Source organism: Bicyclus anynana, chromosome 13, assembly GCF_947172395.1.
Source record: "Bicyclus anynana chromosome 13, ilBicAnyn1.1, whole genome shotgun sequence".
Lineage (NCBI taxonomy): Eukaryota > Metazoa > Arthropoda > Insecta > Lepidoptera > Nymphalidae > Bicyclus > Bicyclus anynana.
The window spans coordinates 922,771-947,056 of NC_069095.1; positions in this window are offsets into that span (position 1 = coordinate 922,771).

Sequence of the window (24,286 nt, forward strand, 5' to 3'; positions counted from 1 at the left end):
TTCCGTGAACGTTTTCATCCTTGTGATTAGATCTGTAATTCATAGTACGGATCTCGCAAATTAATGGTCTATTTTAGCCCTAATTTAGTAGCACCAGCTTAATTAAATATCTATTATTAAATACGCATAATCAACCATTGTCTCATTGTAACATCAAGCTAGTCGCAGAGAGTCACTTAATGTAGATAGATGTGTGTAGGGCTATGGTGTTTGGAATTCCATACAAAAAGTTCATGTCCTGCAGTGGACGTAAGTTTGATGTTATGACCTTAGATCAATTATCTATTGGACTTATATAGCACTTAAATTCACCAATAGTTACTCGTTTTTTGAGGGGAACGAGGTAAACATCAAAAATCGATACTTATAAAATTTTTTTCTATTCAGTCTGTCTGTCTGTGTGTCCGTGTTTTTTGTTGACCGGGAATCACGCTGAAGCTACTGAATGAATTAAAATGAAACTTTGCACATTGGCATTTGAGACCATAATACGGAGAAGGTTATAGGATACTTTGTATTGCGAAAATAGATTCAGAAGGGCGTGAAATAGAGGTTGAAAGTTTGTATGGAAAATCCTTCATTTTTAGAGTTACTTAATAAGGATTTCGGAAAGGTGAAAGAGACAGGTAGCTTCTTAAGTTTTTAAAACCGTCCAGTTTGTTACCTCATAACTTTGTCATATTATAACCAATTTTTTTTGAAAGAGTATACTTCCTGATTAGCCCTATTTAAATTTCATGGGTTTAGTAATTTTATGTTAAAATCAAAATAGCTGAAACACTTCTTTGAAATCGGTTAAATTTTTATGTTAATAAGAACATTATTACCTATTAGTAGATTCCGTGCGGTTTCACCCACGTGGTTCCCGTCCTCGTAGGAATACAGGGATAAAGCATAGCCTTCCTCGATAAATGGGCTATCTAACACTGAAAGAATTTTTCAAATCGGACCAGTAGTTCCTGAGATTAGCGCGTTCAATCAAACACAAACAAACTCTTCAGCTTTATAATATTAAGTATAAATATACAATGCCCCTCCGCCCACTGGCCATTTGGACGGCACTGTAAAAGGTGCAGGCACCTATTTCTTTGAGAAGATCCAACCTACATTCAATTTACAGCAAGATTGTAAAGTGTTGTAGAAAAGCGCGTCTATCAACTGGTTACACCTATAGTATTAAACACATGCTTTGATGCGGTGATGGGTAACTCGTGATTTTCACTTAACTCCACGATAGCTGATGGCCAAAGGTCAACTAGATTGCATGTGAAGGTAATTTTAATATTTATCGCCGTTAAATCGTGACATCGGCTAGGCTGTTTGAGGTGTAAGACAAGGATTTAATATAGGTGTAAAGATTACGCAATCTAGAAGTGACATATTGAAACCATTTGTCTCCATCTGCTTCCTTATTTAGCTAGTGGACGCTAGCTGCAATTCCGTCCGCGTGAAATTCTGTTTTTACAAACCCTCGGGAACCATGGACTTTCTGGGGAAAACGTAGTCTATGTTCTGTTTCAAGGTACAATTATTTCTGGGTATACCAAATTTCATCTAAATCGTTTCAGCGATTTAGCGTTTGGACGTGAAAAGGTAAGAGAAACAAAGATAGATAGACTAAGTTTCGTATTCTTATTAAACTATAATTTTTTTTAGTAAATTAGATTAATAGCCACTTAAGACTTTAGTAATAATATATTTTACTGGCTGACGCCGCGCGGTTACACTCGCGTGGTTCCCGTTCCCATAGGAATCATCATCATCATCATCATATCAGCCGATGGACGTCCACTGCAGGACCTTAGGCCTTTTGTAGGGACTTCCAAACATCACGATACTGAGCCACCTGCATCCAGCGAATCCCTGCAACTCGCTTGATGTCGTCAGTCCACCTGGTGGGGGGTCGGCCAACACTGCGCTTACTAGTGCGGGGTCGCCATTCCAGCACTTTGGGACCGCAACGTCCATCGGCTCTTCGAACTATGTGCCCCGCCCATTGCCACTTCAGCTTCGCAACTCGTTGAGCTATGTCGGTGACTTTGGTTCTTCTGCGGATCTCCTCATTTCTGATTCGATCACGCAGAGATACTCCTAACATAGCTCGTTCCATCGCCCGCTGTGTGACTCTGAGCCTTCTTATGAGGCCCATAGTTAGCGACCAAGTCTCGGAATCATAGGTCATCACTGGCAACACGCACTGTTCGAAGACTTTTGTCTTCAGGCACTGAGGAATTTCGGACGAAAAGATGTCGCGAAGTTTCCCGAATGCAGCCCAGCCGAGTTGGATTCGACGGTTCACCTCTTTCTCGTCGTTCGTCTCTTTCCCGTAGGAATACGGGGATAATATACGGCCTATAGCCTTCCTCGATGAATGGGCTATCTAACAATGAAATAATTTTTCAAATTTGACCAGTAGTTCCTGAGATTAGGGCGTTCAATGAAACAAACAAACAAACTCTTCAGGTATAAAATATTAGTATAGATAATACTTTACTCAGGACATCCTTAAAGTTTGCACCTTACCGGCGTCTGGTGAAATTTTGCTACCGAGGGTTAGCATTAGATTCGGAAGGTTACCGTGATTCAGACTCTATAGCTGCTACCTATTGTAGGGTCATGAACAAACTTTAAGCTTTACACACAATACTGTGAATATCTAAAGAGACCTTCTTATGTCATTAAGCATTAGAAGTATTAGAGTCACCCAAGTAACCTCGGTGACCTGTCGCTTGCTTTGCCATGTCGAGTTGAAATAAGTATTGTGAATACAATCCCCCATCCTTGCGATGCCTTGTAAAGTGTCCCGAATGTTCCTACAGTGGGCGTGCGAGCCTGCCACCTATTTGCATATATTCAAATTAGGGGCCACTCCTTTTGGATTGTTTCTTTTGAATGACTACAATCGGTTAATTTATGTCAATTTTATGTACGACCCGAGGTGGGCCTTGTTTTAATACTTTTTGTATCGGTGACGTCTCATTTGAATGGACAAATTCTTTGGATGCATTTACAGTTCTTTTATTATTATTTTTTTTTGTTCTTTGTTAACGGTTTATTCACCCTTCATAATGACGTTGTAATAAAGTCTCGCACGCGCCGATGCTTTGAAGAATATATAAAGTTGCGTTAATTCTTCAACCAATCATATATCTGCATTTCACACTTATCGTCGTTATCAACCCATATTTGGCTCACTGCTGAGCTCGAGTCTCTTCTCAGAATGAGGGGTTTGGCCAATAATCCACAACGCTGGCCTAATGCGGATTGGCAGACTTTACACACGCAGAGAATTAAGAAACATCTCTGGTATGCAGGTTTCCTCACGATGTTTTCCTTCACCGTTTGAGACACGTGATATTAATTTCTTAAAAGCTTTATTATCAGGGAGTAACATAAGCTATATTTTATCCTCGTATTCCCATGGGAATGGAAATTACGTGGGTGAAACCACGAGGTTATGTTAGTTCACAATATTTTCGTTTCACCCCATACTTTTGAAGTGCTCATCACATCCTCAGACACATTCTAAGCTTTTAATATAAGAAATTAGAGGGAGTCTAAACGTAGGGAGTACCAAATCCAATGGTAATCCAATCTTGTGCCCGTTAAATGTGGCGAGTTGTGAATGCGCATTTCGAGCCGAGATAAAGGCTCGCACACACCGCCACGTGGCCGGCGCGTGCCGGTAGCAATATGGCGACGGGGGACAGCGGTTTGTCCTTATCAAGTGGCTGTGTATCACACTGTAGTGTAACATGCCAACGAGAAAGTGCCATAATCTAAACATATATTATACTTAAACTAATATTATAAGTGAGAGCCGTGATAGCTCAGTGGATATAACCTCTGCCTCTGATTCCGGAGGGTGTGGGTTCGAATCCGGTCCGGGGCATGCACCTCCGACTTTTCAGTTGTGTGCATTTAAAGAAATTAAATTTCACGTGTCTCAAACGGCGAAGGAAAAACATCGCGAGAAAACTTGCATACCAGAGATTTTTTTAATTCTCTGCGTGTGTGAAGTCTGCCAATCGGCATTGGGCCAGCGTGGTGGACTATCGGCCTAACCCGTCTGATTCTGAGAGGAGACTTGAGCTCAGCAGTGAGCCGAATATGGGTCGATAATGATGATGATGAAATGTTACAAAAGCCTCCTTGAAATAAAATACCTCAATCTAATATTATAAAAAGGTTAGGTTTGATTGTATATTTGTTTATTACAATAGGCAAAGATGCTACTGAACTGATTTTAGTTATTCTTTCAACTATGGTAAGTTACATTATCAGTGAATACATTATTCATGGCTGTATCCATATTTCTCATATATGCGAAGTACGCAGCTGAAACCAAGGCGTTTGTCAGTTATTTAAATTTGGAATGTTTTCCTTTAAGTTTTGCATGCATGTTTTTTTTATTTACGATTACATAGTCGACGCCCGCGGAAAAGCAATGATTAGGTTTGTGATGGGACGCGCTAGCCTAGAAATTAACTGTTCAGAGAAGGTGTTTAGATTGTAGATGACTGGCAGACGCCAGCAGTGCGTTCCACACTTTAGTAGCTCTGAGCCCTCATTCAGAGGAGAGTTTTTTAATGACGTTAAAAAGCGTTCGTTTTTTAACGTCCGTTTAAAAAACTCTCGTGCGAATGAGGGCTTAGGTCTCCTGATGTAAACGATGCAGGGGAGCCATTCTTGACGGCATTTAGTTACACTACTGTGTTATAGAAGGTCGTATGATAAACACACGGCGTCTTCGAAAAATAAAACTAAATATAGCAAGCCCCCTATTACAGAGTTAATGTGTCGACGACGCTCCTACTTAGGGGGCTTGCGAACACGACGCGTGCTGATATAGTTTTGTCTTCTACTTATTTGTGCTTAACCTCCTTGTAGTTTTATCAGAATTGTTATTGAATACCCTAGTTTTCAATACCAGTGGCGTCCAATAGTAATATGCAGTTTTTCTGGAAACCCGCGGAAACTATGGATTCTTGAAGGATAAAAAATAGCCTTTATGTTGCTCCATAACCTGCTCTATCTACTAGTTAAAGTTTCGTTAAAATTAGTTTAGCCATTTTAAAAATTGGCAGACTTCACACACCCAGAGAATTGAGATAATTCTCTGATAATTCTCTGGTATGCAGGTTTCCTCACGATGTTTTTCCTTCATTGTTTAAAACACGTGATATTTAATTTCTTAAATTACACACAACTTTGAGGGGCATGCCCTGAACCGGATTCGAACCCACACCCCCCGGAATCGGAGGCAGACATCATATCCACTGGGCTATCACGGCAGTGCAGCATGGTGGGTTCAAAATCCCGCCTCCTTCGCCGTAGAGGCCACTTATACTACCAGGTAAAACCGTAGTCTAGCACAAGCTTTTTTCTAATATAAAATGCAATATTGAATATTGGACTTCTTACTCATTATTGAGCCGTGATAGCCCAGTGGATATGACCTCTGCCTCCAATTGCGGAGATCATAGGTTTGAATGCGGTCAGGGGCATGCACCTCCAGCTTTCAGTTATGTGCATTTTATGAAATTAAATATCACGTGTCTCAATAGGTGAAGGAAAAACATCGTGAGGAACCCTGTGAACCCACTTAATTCTCTACGAATGTGAAGTCTGCCAATCTGCATTGGGCCCGCATGGTAGACTATTGGCCTAATCCCTCTTCTTCTGAGAGGAGCCTCGTGCTCAGCAGTGATCCGAATATGGGTTGATGACTACTACTCATTATTGCAATATTGGACTACTCTGCAAAATAAAATTCACAGATGTAGTGTTTGTGTATACACTAGCTCATTTCTACACTGGTATGGCAAGCAGACCACACACGGCCACCCCGGTCAAGCGCCGGTGATAGACTGTCCCATGCCCCCACTACCAATGTACTTGAGATAGTGTATGTAGTATTGTAAGTATTTATTTAGTATACACAAACACTACATCAGTTATTCATCAACATCGCAGCATTTTGTTTGTTAATGAAAGCCTACATAAATCCGAATGATCATTATGTTTTCCGTACGTTTTGTATGAAAACTTTAATAATAGCAGCCGAGTCCAACAAGCTCTCGACGCAAAAGTGGGCACGATATGACGCCACTCGTTTCCCGAATGAAATTTTGTTTTGAACTGAAACCAGCTCGGATGCAATTCGAGTGGGCCTTTGATTTCTCTTTCATGTGATGACCGTAACGTTCGCTTCTGTTCCGGCTCGTGTGGTGTTTCTTTCTTTTGTTGTTTTAACAAGCCTTTCAGCGGAGCGGTGTACATGCAATCTCTTAACTAACTTACTAAGTGAACTCCAATCTAGCTAGAAGTATATTTCATTTGACAATATAGCAAACCTATAATATAAAAATGTATCGCAAAATGCGTTGGTAAGCGCATAGCTCAACAACACCTGGACCAACTTGGCCAATTCTTTTTTTAAAATATTCGTTGTAGTTCTAGGATGGTTTTTACGGCGAGAAGAATTTAAAAAGACTAATAAAAGAATTTATATCCTATACAAAGATTCGTAATAATTTGAATTTTAATATGTATAGGGTAGGGGTAGGTTAGGGGTAGCGTAGAGGTAGGGTGGGGATAGGGTAGGGTAGGCTAGACGTAGGGTAGGTGTAGGGTTGGAGTAAGGTAGGTAAGGGTATAGAAGAAGTGCACAAAAGTCAAAGCGAAGCTTGACCGGGTCCGCTAGTTGTATATATTTATTAGTAACCAGCCGACACCCCGCGTAGTTCGCGTTCCCGTGAGAATACGAGGATAAAATATAGCCCATGACACTCACAAATAACGTGGTTTTCTAGTGGTAAAGGACTTTTTAAGATCGGTCCAAAAATTACTACCTACAATATTATAAAATTTGCCTATTCATATTATTGTAGTATGGATACACGTCCAGAGAAGTCTTTTATCTATCTATCTATCAATCTGTCTATCAGTCTAACTGGAATTTTCGTATTCGTATTATTTCGTAAGATGAACTGAAACTGGCATACATTTTGAGTAACATTCTCATTGGATTATAATAATTTATATTTTGGCGGCCTCCGTGGCGCAGTGGTGTGCGCGTTGGATTTACAAGACGGAGGTCCTGGGTTCGATCCCTGGCTGGATGGAGGTTTTTTAATTTGTCCAGGTCTGGCTGGTGGAAGGCTTCGGCCGTGACTAGTTACCACTCTACTGACAAAGACGTACCGCCAAGTGATTTAGCATTTCGGTACGACGTCGTGTAGAAACCGAAAGGAGTGTGGATTTCATCCTACTACTGACAAGTTAGCCTGCTTCCTTGCTTTAGATTGCATCATCACTTGGTGAGATTGTAGTCAAGGGTTAACAAGTAAAAAATAAAAAAAATATGTATTGTATCAATAAGTAATAATAACCCTAATCTAAAAAATATCAAAATCAGAGCGAAGCTACTTTTTTCGGATAACAAGAAAAAACATAAATAGGGAAAGGATACCTAATAAATATTACAATTCTTCAGCTGTTAGCTGTGTCCAAAAAACATGTCAGTAAAATTGAAAATAATTAAATGATTTTAATTAAATTTAATAAGGCTAAAATCCAAAATGACGGATCATAGCAATAAATCGGCTTAAAACCGCACATCGATGCTCATCCAACTCGTAACGCAACTATGGGCACGTTGCATGAAAATTTTCCGAATTTTCCGCTCGAAAACGTGCGAATATGAGTCGCAAACGGCCACTAATGGAAGCCGCAATTACACCGGCATAAATCAACGAATGAGCTCAGGCTTTGCCAATGAGCATTTAATTAAAAAGAAACGTTCAGTCAGTTTTGTGTTCATCATCTGAGCAGTTGGGTTAATCGCTAGCTCGGTGTCCTTCAGAAGACATAGTCAATTCACCCTGTTTACCGTCTAAACTACGAGTACAGTTCACATTAAAAGTTCATACATTTTATTAAAATAAATAACAAGTTCGTAGGTTACATATTCTTAAAGAAAACCAGTTAGCGAATAGGTAAATATAAAATCATATACAGACATACGAGTAAACCCAAATTGAGTTCATGAAGTCTCGTTTTAAGCAATACGTTCGCAACTGCACAAGAATTAATTAATTGAGTGACGATTTTGCAACAATATATTTTATTTATATTTTTCTTGTCGTGCACGTTGGACGTTGGGGTCCCAAGGTGCTGGAATGGCGTCCTGAGGATCGTGATGTATGGAAGTCCCTACAAAAGGCCTTTATCTTTTTGTGCTGCAGTGGATGTCCATCGGCTGAGATGATGATGTTGACTGAGGATGATCTCTCCCATACGAAGTGATAATCGATATAAGTATCGAAAAACATTCGATCCTTATATGGTGGACATCCAAGCAAATGGTACTAATATTTACGTTCACATATCTAATTCACACAGCAAGTGTGGAATACCCTTCTGGCGTCTGTCGTTACTGTCAAAGCAAAGGGAAAAGTGAGGCATCTTCTATGCAAGCGTGCTTCAATTTAGACCTCATAACTGTTTTCCTATATTTATTTTTATCTTATATTTCTTAAAAAATCTTAAATGATTTCTTCCGATTTGAACGACATTACAGGTATGGATGTATCTTGTAGTTAATTTACGTACAATTATGCAAAGTATACTTTTGCTTCGCTTGCACGTATTTATGAAAGCATACCAAGCTTTCAAACATGGCAATATAACAACAAACGATAACAAGCTTTGGAACGAGTCAATATTTCAGTCAACGCCCGTCACCAATAGCCCGACCATCAAACGAAGTCACATTCAAAAGTCGTTAAAAACTAGCGCGTCAGCACATCCTCCTGTACCTAATTGAGACGTTTTACACGAAAGGATGTGATTACGAGCGAACATAAAACTGTATCATTTGGAGACCCGGACGGAACTTTTAAAATAGACACTGTTCCGCTTATGCCTGAACACGTTTTGTTATGATGTTTTGCGAACGTCATGTTATTATTGGTAAACGATGCAAAGTTTAGGCGATATTTTATTGTATACGTCCTTGTAGTGCAGTCGTACAGTAGTTGTACAATAATTGGTAGTTACTGTGGTTTTTAACCAACTTCAAAAAGGAAGAGGTTCTCAATTATACCGGATTACCTGCTGATCAGTATGAAGGCGGTGCTAATATGTTTAAATAATAAAAATCATATAGTTTAAAACATATTCTCAACCTATTGCAGAGAAATGAATCCAGGATCACCAAGCAAAAATAATACACTACGTCATTTATAAGTCACGATAGTAATCTAGTACTAAAACGACGACGGCCTCCGTGGCGCAGTGGTTTGCGCGGTTGATTTACAAGACGGAGGTCCTGGGTTCGATCACCGGCTGGGCCGATTGAAGTTTTCTTAGTGGGTCCAGCCTCCCTAAGCCGGTGTTGTCTTAATTTAAGCCGTTTCTGACAGGACCACATGAAACAGCACTGTCTGCAAAATCTGAATCTCTATGATTCTACATGGCTTGAATTAATACATCACCGGCTTAGCACCGCCTTCATACTGATAAGCAGGTAGAAAAAAATAAAATTATGATGTTATTTTTCACTTTTTAGTTTAGTGGGTATGTTTTTAGGTTTTGAAGTCGGTTATATTTTTTTTTATTAAAATTTTATTACAATATATTTCTTACTCTTTGCTTTATTTATTCTTATTTAATTATTAAATAGATCCAAACATTACCGTAATTAAAAAAAATGGATCTTGTTTTATTATTACGTATTTTATTTTATACTAGCTGACGCCGCGCGGTTTTACCCGCGTGGTTCCCGTTCCCGTAGGAATATGGGGATAATATATAGCCTATATATAGCCTTCCTTGATAAATGGGCTATCTAACACTGAAAGAACTTTTCAAATCGGACCAGTAGTTCCTGAGATTAGCGCGTTCAATCAAACAAACAAACAAACTCTTCAGCTTTATAATATTAGTATAGATTTACTACTTACGAGATTTTTTTACGGAAAGCGAAGAAATAAGATGGACCGAGGACATCAAGCGGGTTGCAAGAAACCGTTGGATGCTGGCAGCTCGTGACCGTGGTGTTTGGAAGTACACACAAGAGGCTTTTGTCCAGCAGTGGACGTCCATGGGCTTGACATGGGTTAATGATGATAATGATGAATATTTTTTATTTTTACTACTATTTTTTCTCTATTACTAAAGTTTCTTAAACTGAAGCCAATACTACAAAACTAATAGGCAATATCAGAAACAATCAACAATAGTAACCATAAAATAAATACATAGATACATACACATCTCCTGTTAAAATGTCGGAGAGATTGTTGAAATGCGTTTAGGAATAAGCAAAATTCTCGAGTGAGAAGTGACAACAAACACTTATAAATAATTACAGCACAAGGAGGCATCCTCGGAACACGCCGGAGTCCTCGCAACTTAAGACGGTGTCTCAAGCGTTTGTAATTGCAGTGGCTCACTTTCCGTCTATACAAGTTCGTCTTTAAGTTGAACGCACATTATAAAGTGCGTTGTGAGACAAACCGCACGCACCGTACGATTCGCATATCAATATCAATATCAATATAAGCCTTTATTTCTTCTTAACAATAAATTACATAGTTATTTTAAGTTAATTTATCCTACACTATTTGTGTGTGTTTGTATGGTCTATTATTTTTCTACGTAGACGATTCGCATCGTCGTCATCAACCCATATTGGGCTCACTGCTGAGTTCGAGTCTCCTCTCAGAATGAGAGGGGTTAGGCCAATAGTCCACCACGCTGGCCCAATGCGGATTGGCAGACTTCACACACGCAGAGAATGAAAATAATTCTCTGGTATGCAGGTTTCCTCAAGATGTTTTCCTTCACCGATTGAGACACGTGATATTTAATTTCTTAAAATGCACACAACTGAAAAGTTGGCGGTGCATGCCGATTTGCATATGGTTGGTAAAATAATAAATGTTGAGTTTCTTGCGGGATTTTCTCAGCAGAACTTGCTAAACTAGTGGTAAAGACGCTATCAATAGTCAGCATTAACGTTTCAAAAGTGCTAGTCAGCAAGTGCTAACTAAGACTACTTGAAATAATAATGTAATATAACTTGAAATGTGCAATCACATGTCAGAGGCGAATAGCAAAGTGTGGAATATAATTCTGGTTTATGTCTTTACTGTCGCCTACGATTTAAACACCTTCAAGGCAAGAGTGAGACATCTTGGCAAGCGCGCTTCAATTTTGAACGCATTACTGTTTTCTTGTTAGTATTCAAGCACAAAGCTTATCTTTCATTAAAAAAAATCTATCGATTACGACCTTTTGAACGACATACAGGTACGGGCGCCTCTAACACACTGCAAAGTATACTTTCGTTTCGCACTTGAAATGTGCCATCAAATTCTGCGTGTATACTTATTCCTGCATATTAAACATAGTAGTTATAATGGTAAGGAAATAAAATAAATTTATTTAAAAAATACTCTAAATTAGGGGTTTTTGTCTAAGTTATCCTTCATGTTGCATGTTAAACATGATTCAAGTCAATTTACAAAGCTTGAATTATTTAAGTTTCTCTTGAAAACATATATATGTTGGCTGTTATGCTTGTTTACACTGTTTTATCACCAGTGGCAATTAATATTTGTCTTCTTTCAGGAGTGCATCGCGTGAAGCGGACTGGGAAAGTGTATAATGTGCGATCACTATTATGTCGCACAGAGGCAGCTAAATGATAAGAAAATAGAATGTGGTGCGTTTAACAATTCCGACAGGTTTTAAATATTTTTGTACCACAGGTATGAATAATATGTTTTAAGGAGTAATTTGCATTAAAAATCATTGGTTGTTTTATCTCCGTACAAAAATCAGTTTAGTTTAAATCATATTCTTAATCTATTGCTGGGAAATTAATCCAGGACCACCCAGGCAAAAGTAATACACTACCTCACCTATAAGTTACGATAGTAATCTAGTACTAAAACAACGACGCCCTCCGTGGCGCAGTGGTTTGCGCGGTTGATTTACAAGACGGAGGTCCTGGGTTCGATCACCGGTTGGGCCGATTGAAGTTTTCTTAATTGGTCCAGCTAACTAACTCGCTCTCGTCTAACACTTCGAAAACTAGAAAGATGTATAGGAATGACATTTGCGACAGGTCACGTGATCAAGATCTATCATCCCATCCATATACATTTTTCTAGTTTTCAAAGCGTTAGCGATCGTAGAAAGAGAATCGACGTGCCACTTGGCTAGGGGGGCTGGTCTGGCTTACCACTCTACCGGCAAAGACGTACCGGCGAAGCTATTAAGCGTTAGGGTAGAAACCGAAAGGGGATTGTCATCCTACTCCTAACAAGTTAGTCCTTCCATCCAAGATTTTGTTTGTTGTGGGCTCTTCTCGGACCAAGGCGCGTTTGGGACCCTCGTAAGTTTTCGAATGATTATTATCATTATCTTAAGTTTAATATTATTACCTGACGTTTCGAAAGAGCTTGTAAACTAAGCCTATTTGAAATAAATGAATTTTGACTTTGACTTTGATTGCATCATCACTTCCCCTCAGTTGAGATTGTGGTCAAGGGCTAACCTGACAAGAAAAACTAAAAGCGAGCATCTGCACCATACAGGTCGGCGAAATAGAATTTTATTTCGTAACAGAAATAATGATAAAGTCAGCTGAATAGCAATTCATTGGGCGCTAGATGATGCTATTTAGGATTGAAATTGGCTGAATAGCGGTTCATTAGGTAGTAAATAGTGAAATTAAGGAGTGACGGCTACTTAGTTTCGTTTTGTTAGGTAGGAGCGTTGAGAGTGGATACGTAACTCATACGTACGTATTGAATGTACGTCTCTACTAATATTACATTGCGCAGTTAGTGCCTGTATAAAAGTTTTATTCTTATAAATTTTAGTTAGGATTTAGTGAGTTAACATGCTGTACCGAGGACATCAAGCGGGTTGCAGGTAGCCGCTGGATGATGGTGGCTCAAGGCTATGATGTTTGAAAGTCTATGCAATACGCCTATGTCCAGCAGTGGACGTCCATCGGCTAATAATGATGAGTTAACATGATATACATTATATATAGAGCTGTGATAGTCCAGTGGATATGACCTCTGCCTCTGATTCTGGAGGGTGTGGGTTCGAATCCGGTCGAGGGCATGCACCTCCAACGTTTCAGTTGCGTGCATTTTAAGAAATTAAATATCACGTGTCTCAAACGGAAAACATCGTGAGGAAACCTGTGCATACCAGAGAATTTTCCAGATTCTCTGCGTGTGTGAAGTCTGCCAATCCGCATTGGGCCAGCATGGTGGACTTCTGGCCTAACCCCTTTCTTTCTAAAGGAGACTTGAGCTCAGCAGTGAGCCGAATATGGGTTGATAACGATAGCATGATACAAAAAAAACATACATACAGCCGAACGTAGAACCTCCTCCTTTTTGGAAGTCGGTTAAAAAGCTCGGCTAAATCGAATTGAATCGAACTAAATTTATTTCCAAACTGGTTTATATATTGTCGGTGTTCATCTTAGTATTTTCAAATCAAATTGAGATCCTTGTATTGTCCTTCCTTTATAAGTTATGTATAAATTTGATTATATAAGTTACCTTATAAACTAAATCACAATTTAATACTTTTTTGTTTTATATTTAATTTTTAATTTTAATAGTTTATTTAATTTAATTTAATTAATTATAATAGTTTTTAATTGTACTTGTACTGCAGCTAAAAATATTGTAATCTTCGTTCGTGAATAGATGGTGGTTGTAACACAAAATCTTTTATAGATTTTAGCACAACTGTCGTTTCAACCTATTCTGTATAAAAATGATTTTTGCTCAATAAATCATTTATTCATTTTTTTTTCCTTGAATTACACCAAGTTCAGATATTGCTCATTCGACGCAGTACAAGGCATATATGCATATAAAATGTCAATAGGTATGTAGCTCAACGACATTATCAAACAAACTATTACTTGCTAGAGCTTACCTATTCCGATATCACTTCGATAACATTGGTATGTTTAAATATAAATACATTTCCATCTGAAATATTCAATATCAAATCTTAACTACAATAAACATAATCCACGTCTCATCACCCCCACACAACGGTGCTTCAGTTTATCGCTAACTAAGATCGATATAAAATTTGTCCATCATCACATTTTGTATAGCAACTAATGCATCTATTACTACACAATACGACGTGGGTGTAATCGATAGAAGCGAGGGCGACTTTGGAATCTTCGTGCGTACAAATTAGTGGCATTGCAGGTAAATGGGGGCTATTCTAGAATCGATTTAATGATGCTAGATGGATGAGCTATGCTTGGAGTTTATTACCAAAGACACTGATATAGCTCAGTGAGTCACAGAGCTGAAGTAGCAATGGACAAGGCACATTGTTCGAAGAGCCGATGGACGTTAGGGTCCCAAGGAAGAATGGCGACTCTGCACCGGAAACCGCAGTATTGGTCGACTAGGTGGACTAAGGACATCAAGCCGGGTTGCAGGGAGCCGCTGGATGCTGGCGGCTCGTTACTGATTTATTTGGAAGTCCATGCAAACTGCCCGTAGACCAGCAGTTGATATGTCCATCAGTGGATATTTTTGAGTGAATTTGCAAATTCTTTTGCACTGACGTAACTTGTCTATCACTTTTTCAGTAGATATAATGTGTGAAAACAATAATCTAGTTCCTACATCTACATTCTACTAGAGTAGCAAAAGAGCTAATAATATATTGGTAATAAATAAATAAATGGATCAGCATTTACAAAATTTTATTGATAAGTATATGATTGTTGAGATTTTCATCAGACATAGACAAATCACACACAATTATTTATTACAATAGATTAAACACAGAAAAAAGGAAATGAATTCCTTCTTCGTACTACAGGAGGTATAATGAAATTTATCTTATTTTTATAAACTATCCCCAAACTTCATAAACTCAAGTAAGCTCACTGCCTACAAAAATTAACTCCTCTCGTAACTCATAGAAACCATGTTTCATCTCCTGTCAAATAATAATTGAGCCATATTGTAAATTTCAACAGCTAGCTATTAATACAGACATGCCAACTTAAATCTGCAATACTTTTGATATTTTTTTATATCTATAGGTAGATAGAAAATTGACGCTTCAATAATCCTATGTTGTGAGGTTAGTTTGTATGTATAATTGTATAATTTATGCTTATTTAAATATTTTCAGTTAATTAGTATATTAATTAGTGATTTAACTTTTGTTAAAATATTTCTTTTTGCAGAACTGATGATTTACAGGTGTTTTGAAGGATATCTTAGTGTGACTTTTATGAAATTTAAAGTTTTTTGGAAAACCTAAAAGACTAGACCTAGTCGATTGTGAAATTTTAAGTTTCTTAGACAAAAAAGCTGTAACAAACAACAAGGCAGTGCTAAATGATTAAATCTAAAGGAATAAATCATTATTTATTTACACATCAACTGCTAACAGCCAAAGGTACAGTTGCATATACCTTTCTGAGTTGTAAGCGCTGATATCTTATTGTACATTCCATTGTTATTTTAAAACACAATGAAGCTGTTACAATCAAGTTGGCGTTATAAGTTGGCACATCTGTAGACGCTTTATGAACGAGCCGACGTTGCCTTGACAATGCCAGTACTAAATAAGTTAAGAACTTAGTCTGTGAGCCCTCATTAAGCCCTTTATATTGCCGTCGTGGGCGGCCAAAACAAAGGGACTTTATTCATTCATAAATTGATCGCGAGCATTTTGATCCGTACCCCGAGATAGTGTTAAATCGAATATTTATAAGCTTTTGTGTACACACGGCGATGTTTGACCTCACGGAAAGATAATTTGTAAGTACTTGTACAGTACACGGGTATGTTTCTCAATAAGACGTTATTTATACAGTAACTAGATATTGTCCGTGGCTTTGCTTGCGAGTAGATATATCAGAAAAGTGCGGGTAAACCGTATCTATAGTAATTAGGATAATATTATTGATCTGTGTAACTGTATTATACGACTGTGTGCTTAGTTATAAATAAGTTTGTAAAATGGTGGTAATCAAAAAAAATAAACCTTGGCTGCGTTTGTTGTGGTCTCTTCTCGGACCAAGGCGTGTTTGGAACCCTCGTAACTTTAATTTTAAGTTTTCGGCTATTATTACTACCATTTGATTAAATTAAATTATGACATAATCCTGACCTTTCAAAAGTGCTTGTAAACTTAGCCTAATTGAAATAAATCAATTTTGAATTTTGATCTAAGAGACTGTATCTAATAGCCAGACTTTTGTCATTTTTAAACGCTATACGAGTATGTAAGTACGATAGATAATATGATCTTTGGTCCTTGGTGGCTTATGGCTTATTAATTTAAAATGCTTATGTTTAAGTACAAAGATTATTTTGTTTTTAGGTATTTTTTTTGAGATGAATACAAAAATACTTATGTCCCCAATCACTCACTGGTCTATACTAATATTATAGAGAGGAAGGATTTTATTGTTTGTTTGTTATGTTTACATTGAATATATTCTGAAACTATTACACCGACTTGAAAATCCTTTCACAATTAGAATCCCACATTATCGCTGATGGACATAGGCTATATTTTATCACAGTATTCCCACAGGAATGGAAACTACGCGGGTGAAACCGCGGGGCATTTGCTAGTAGCTTATAATTTCGCTAATATTCAAATATAAGAATATTATTTAATAGCACTTGGTGTTGACAGACTAATTAAATTAAATTATAACCACTGAACAGCACCCATGGAAAATAAACATACCCCATCATACGACCTACCCCGCAAAAACCGACCAAAAACTGACTCTGGCTGCAGATGCCGACCTACTAAAAGCGTTACGATGACTTATTTATCGCACGTATTTGAAAATAAAATACCACGTCGTGCAGGGGAGAATATAGACAATAACTTACCGTTGTATTTAAACCGCCAACAAATATCTACTTATAATAAAAAATGTCAAACTTTGCTAATTTTATCATATACCTTTACCATAAAACTTTACAAAATTAATCATACTTTCTTAACACAACACTAAGAGATATATACACCAAATTAAAGTACACATTTTTTAGGACAAACATGAAAAATACAAAAAAGGAATTAATCATCAAAAATTAAATGTCTTTCGGGACTAAAACAAATCGAAATCAAAAATTTGTTCACCGTCATCCAATTCGTCATCCAATTTTTCCGCCCTACTTTTTTCTCTGTCAAAAACAAAGCAAAGAAAACTCCGCCCGCCATTTCCGCACGAAGTAACCGTGTAGTGCAAGGAACAGGGACGTAGCCAGTGGAATGACCTTAGTACCTTATTAACTTCAACTAAGGTAATTGCTACTTTTTTCAGTCAAAATTCATTTATTTCAATTAGGCTTAGTTTACAAGCACTTTTGAAAGGTCAATGTCATAATTTAATTTAATCTAATGGTGGTAATAAAAGTCGAAAACTTAAAACTAAAGTTACGTTTTCCAAACGCGCCTTGATCCGAGAAGAGCCCACAACAAACTCAGCCAAGGTTTTTCTTTTGTTTACCACCATTTTAAAAACTTATTTAAAACTAAGCACACAGTCGTATATAACAGTTTAACACCAAGCCTTTTTATCATTAATATAATCATTAACACTATAATAAGCCTTTCCCAAAAGCTTGCGTTTAATGTCATTCATTTATTCATCATTATAACCTTGGAAATCATAGGATAGGATAGGCATCGGGACTAGGTCTTTCTCCTTTCAGGAGAATAGGTATACAAATTAGACCCAACACGTTACTCCAATAAAGGTTGACGGGCTTAATATAACAATGTTTGATTCTGTAATGATTATGATCAGGACCATCTGCTAAACAAGCTTGTCTAATTACCTGCCGGGGTATATCATTTTTTTTTTCAGTCTTTACAAGTTGCCCTTGACTACAATCTCACCTGATGTAAGTGATGATGCAATCTAAGATGGAAGCGGGCTAACTTGTTTCCCTTTCGGTTTCTACATGGCATCGTACCGGAACGCTAAATCGCTTGGCGGTACGTCTTTGTCGGTAGGGTGGTAACTAGCCACGACCTAAGCCTCCCACCAGCCAGACCTGGACCAATTAAGAAAACCCGAATCGGCCCAGCCGGGGATCAAACCCAGGACCTCCGTCTACCACTGCGCCACGGAGGTCGTCAAAAAGTCGTCAATATTGCTATTATGGTTGTAAGTATACAATACAATATGCTATGATAAAACCATAAAGCGATATTACCTTCCACTCCTACCAGTCATTGATTACTCGTAAATACTCGTAGTACTTTTTCCGGATGCCTGCAATATAATTATAATATCCTTTTCTTTATTCTTGATCACGTTTTCAGGGTAGTTATAATTGATGATCGATTGAGTACCTAACATACTCAAATAATTTTTTTATAATATTAGTTACGGCTAATAGAAAAATCTCATCACCGTTCCTATTAAAATATAAAAAAATTAATGTAATGCGGCCCTGAGTCCAACCCCTAGTTGCGAACCTGTGCGGAACCTAGCAAGTTTTATTCGACCTACAACTCTAGTGCTCCGGCGACTCATTAGGGACCCCACTACGGAGGGGCCTTAGGGGCTTCAACGGCACAAAAGGGGTTCTTCACGACTCGAGAGTCATCCGTGAACTAACGTACTTACAACGCGACTGTTTGTCACAGACTGCGTCACAGAATAAAGAATTTAGTTGTCATACTGGTTTGAAATGTTATTTTATTAATCATTTTTTTTATCTTTACAAGTTAGCCCTTGACAACAATCTCACCTGATGGTAAGTGATGATGTAGTCTAAGATGGAAGCGGGCTAACTTGTTAGGAGGAGGATGAAATCCACACCCTTTTCGGTTTCTACACGACATCGAACTAGAACGCTAAATCGCTTCGCGGTACGTCTTTGTCAGTAACTAGCCAAGGCTGAAGCCTCCCACCAGCCCTAAATTTCTTTACTAATTTATTCATTTGTTTATATAATATGTGTAACATGGTATATATTAGTGTGTAATTATTAGATTTATATGTTATTTTAATATACACACCACGCATTCTTGTATTCTCACAATGTATATGTTTTTCGAAATCTAAGGTTGCCTGAAAGAAATCGCTTTGTAGCGATAAGGCTGCCTTTTGTTTAATGCTTCAATGTTGCTCAACCTGGAGTTAGGAAATACGAGGTGTTATGCACAGAGAGCACGATAAGTTGTCAGTCCCGGGTAGTAGTTAATGAGTTTACAATTATCACATTATGCCCGCCAACCTGTAGTGGAGCAGGTAGGTGGGTCTAAGCTCCATACCCCTCTCCTTTTTGGAACAAGACCTGGCCTTGTAGTTTGCCGTTGATAATGATGATGATATCATAATCAGCCTATCAGTACTATGGAGGTGTTACCACACATATTTTATAGGTAACTAGCTGACGTCGTGCGGTTTCACCCGCGTGGTTCCCGTTCCCGTAAGAATATGGGTAAAATATATAGCCTATAGCCTTCCTCGATAAATGGGCTATCTAACACTGAAAGTTTTTTTCAAATCGGACCAGTAGTTCCTGAGATTAGCGCGTTCATTCAAACAAACAAACTCTTCAGCTTTGTAATATTAGTTTAGATGTATATTGTTGTCTAAACATTCTCAAACATACTCTTTGTAAACTAAAAACGCCGTAGTACCTTCGGTCATCACCGGAGAAAACCTTTCTCTCTTGTTACAAGTTTACGACCAATTTAAGTTGCTGCTAGCGTCTTTAAGTGACAATTTATGCGGCTATGTTTCACAATATATTAAACCTAAAGCCAGCAAAGTACGACCAACGGGCTGGCACGACGAAAATTGGCTGGAAATAAATAAAACTTTATACTGCTGCGCGCGAAAAAACATCATTTTGTAAGTTAATGCACCTAATATAAATTTACGTTAACTTTTAAGTAATGGCTCGCTTTGCTACGTAGTTAATAGAGGGTGGACTTTCGAGGGCCGAAAATGAGGAAATAAATATTTGTTATTTTCAAAAAAACATTTAACATAATGTTGTAATGGTTAGTGTAATGCACTTCAATGTAATAATTTTAGGATAATTGCAATGTACTGGAAGTTATGTGAAAATTCAAAAGCAGATTGTGCGGTCGACTTGCGATTCATCATCATCATATTAGCCGATGGACGTCCTCTGCAGGACATAGGCCTTTCATCATCATCATCTTTCATTTCATTACGATCCTGAGCCGCCTGCATCCAGCGAATCCCTGCGACTCGCTTGATGTCGTCAGTCCACGCTTTCTAGTGCGGGCTCGCCATTCCAGCACCTTGGGACCCCAACAGCTCTTCGAACTATGGGCCCCGCCCATTGTCACTTCGGCTTCGCGAGCTATGTCGGTGACTTTGGTTCTTCGACTTGCTATTGCCTACCAACATATGTCATAAAGATAACTAGATTCAAACAAAAATTTTCATTTTATCTCACGGTGAAGACTTGTGAAGATATGTGAATAAAACAAATTGATCAAAAATGGTTTTTTTTTCAATCATCGTTGAATTTTTGCCCAAATTTGTCTATGGACTAAGGGCCTGCGACATACCTCATTTAAGAAGGTTAAAACTTTGTTAGCTTTGTTAGCTCCTACCATAGTTAAAGTATTATATACCATAGTTAAAGGTCTATAAGCAATAAGCACTCTAAGATATTAATTGATTATGAAACAAGAAGCGTTTCAAGAAGTAGCTCATGACTAAGGGCCCCGAATAGGTTCGAAATTAGTCGGGCATACTCCGACCTAATATCACGTGAGTTTTAGCCGTGTTTCATAATCAATTAATATGAATAACACTCACGATAGTTTAAATTAATTCTATACAAACAAGAATTGCTCGTTTTATGAGTTATTGTCGTATTTCGACCACAACAATAAATATTTTCATAACAAAGATGTACAAACCTGTAAGTAAGTTAGAGGGAAGTGGATCCCTCGCAACGCGATCCTCCCTATCGTTAGCTGAAGCTCGGACAAATCTGCACCCGCGGCCGATCATCACTCTTCATAATGAAGGATCACGATCTTGATTGATAAGCTAGCCCTTGCTTTTTCATAGAGCAATGAAACTCAAAGAACTGATTGTTATATTTGAAATTAAAATTTTAATTTTGTTTTTTCAATTAGATTCAATATGTAATTAAAAAATCCAAAAATGTGTTTATTCTGAATCGTCAATACGTAATTTTACTCTGGATTAACATGGTTAGCACGGGATTTGTGAAAAACTGAATTTCACGCGGATGATGTCGCGGGCGTCCGCTAATTGTAAATAAATTTATAAAACACTACGCTCGTTTCTATAACATATATTGTATTCTTTCCTTTTTATAATACATAGGTATATGTTTATTACGTTTATTTTGAATGTAACTTGAAAATATTTTGTGAATTACTGACTTTGACTGAAAGACGTGACTGGACTGTGATTATTGATTTCAACAAAAACTCAAAATTAATCTCGTAGTGAAAGCCTTTGAATTTAGTATTTTATCACTTTAATATCCTATCTAGTACAAACCTCGAATATAATTCTCCTATAAAAAGATGGGTCACCTAAAATGAGATGGGGCAGTTTTACTTATTTGAAGAAGTTTTCATTTTCATCATTCAGGAACAGTACTTTTCTGAACTAACCATATAATTTATGTACTCTTATTTTACTTGTTTCTACATATTTACTATTTCAGGTAAGTATTTTACACATAAAAAATAAAGACAAAAACAATGAAAATATTAAATCAAATACTTGATACAAATAAAGATCCAATTTCATAAGTGGATTCATTGTTTATTGAATTAACGGAACAAGCTTAATATAAAAGTTGGCGAAAAATACTTTAGCCAATAAATCAAAATGAAAATATAAATTAACATTCATTACGGTCGTGTCAAAAGTTTTTTGTCTGGAAAGTTGGGTAATTAAATTGGGAAAGTTGCAAAAATTTGCAGTGAAATGTACCACGCATAATTTTGTTATGGATTCATTAGTTCTGTGTAACGTTAATTGTGAATTAAAGCCTCAATAGCTCAACGGTAAGAGCGGCTGGACTCATCACCGAGGGTTGGTGGTTCGATCCAGCCTCGTTGGTCTATTGTCGTACCCACTCCTAGCAGTCTGCTTCGACTAGTTGGAGGGGAATGGGAAAGTCTCTAAAAACTATCTATTTGAATTAGAATTACACCAATATTTTTTTTTAACCAATATTTGCCATATATTTTATAATATGATATTGGTCATATTATAAAATTTGACGGCCTCCGTGGCGCAGTGGTATGCGCGGTGGATTTAATGACGGAGGTCCTGGGTTCGATCCCCGGCTGGGCCGATTGAGGTTTTCTTAATTCGTCCAGGTCTAGCTGGTGGGTAGCTTCGGCCGTGGCTAGTTACCACCCTACCGACAAAGACGTACCGCCGTAAGCGATTTAGCGCTCTGGTACGATGTCGTGTAGAAACCGAAAGAAGTGTGGATTTTCATCCTCCTCCTAACAAGTTAGCCCGCTTCCATCTTAGATTACATCATCACTTACCATCAGGTGAGATTGTAGTCAAGGGCTAACTTGTAAATAATAAAAAAAAATCATAATTTTTAGAGACTTATTAATAAGTTTTTTCAGATATGTTATATGAATATAGAAAAACTATTTTACTTGTTTAAGACAATAATTTGTGTAGTTGTAGGGACAGCAGTGTCACTGAGTACTTTGGGTGAGCGCTTTGTCGAATTCAGGCCCAAAAGCTAAAGGACGAAGGGCGGTTGAACGTCTCTCTAACGTCGTCTCCTGTGAAACTTGGCGTAGAGGAACGTTGGATTTATGTGACATGGTGATATGGCACGACGGGTATTTTCGATCGACATTGGACGACATTCTCACATAGATTCTATGTTTTTGTATAACTCTCCTTTCTAACGCTTTCTTAATACAAAATATTAACTGTTATTATACGACTGTGTGCTTAGTTTTAAATAAGTTTGTAAAATGGTGGTAACCAAAAAAAATAAACCTTGGCTGAGTTTGTTGTGGGCTATTCTCGGACCAAGGCGCGTTTGGAACCCTCGTAACTTTAATTTTAAGTTTTCGTCTATTATTACCACCATTAGATTAAATTAAATTTTGACATATACCTGACCTTTCAAAAGTGCTTGTAAACTAAGCCTAATTGAAATAAACGTATTTGGTTTGATTTGATTTTGATATTTTTTGAAAAAAAAAATAAAAAAAATAGTTCAGAATGGGAAGATAATTTAAGTACTTAAATGTTGGTAACATGAATGTCTGGTTAAATTAAAATCACTTCTAATGATCGCTAACTCTATAGCCTGTATCTACTCATTACTTAAAAGGATTACAATTTGAGCACCACTGACGTGGGGGCTATCTGTGTAAGTTTTTGCTTAATCTTAGTATAGCTGTTATAGTTGCGAAGTCGCGCGGTGATTGATTATGATGAATCCCTTGATTAGCTTTTTTCTAAGAAGTTATTTTTATCATCTTGGTATAAGCTTATATGTTTTAGCCGTTAAAGTAAATATGGCATTTTTTTTAATTATTCATATTAAAAAGTGGATATGACCTCCGCCTCCGGTCCGGGGCTTGCACCTACAACTTTTTAGTTGTGTGCATTTTTAGAAATTAAATATCACGTGTCTTAAACGGTGAAAGAAAACCATCGTGAGGAGACCTGCATACCAGAGAAATTTCTTAATTTTCTGCGTGTGAGAAGAATTCTTCTGCCAATCCGCATTGGGCCAGCGTGGTGGACTATTGGCTCAGCAGTGAAGATGAGTTAGTTCATTACAGCTACCCGTTCTATTTGTACCTACTAAAATGCAGCAGTGATGCAATTTAAATGGCCTTCTTTATAGGGCCACAGTAACGTCGCCGGGGGGTTTGGGCGAGCGCAAAAGCTTTATTAGAATTGAGCTCTAGGGCAAAAAAACCAAGGGGTCTTCTTTGAGATCAGTTTAGAGGGACATTAGGACCAACGCGTTGATGATAGAAATTGCGTTCAATGCGTTGATAGTAAAAATGAAAATTTAAGGTGAATTTGAAATTAACCCAATGCTACTTACATTTGGACAAAGTTCGTCTTTTAGGTACACTACTTAGTGACGTAAATTATTCGGATTTAAAAATATAAAAAAAATGTTGAGACTTACCTTTTCTAGCAATATTAATTTCGACTGTATGCAGCTTGTCATTTAAACTC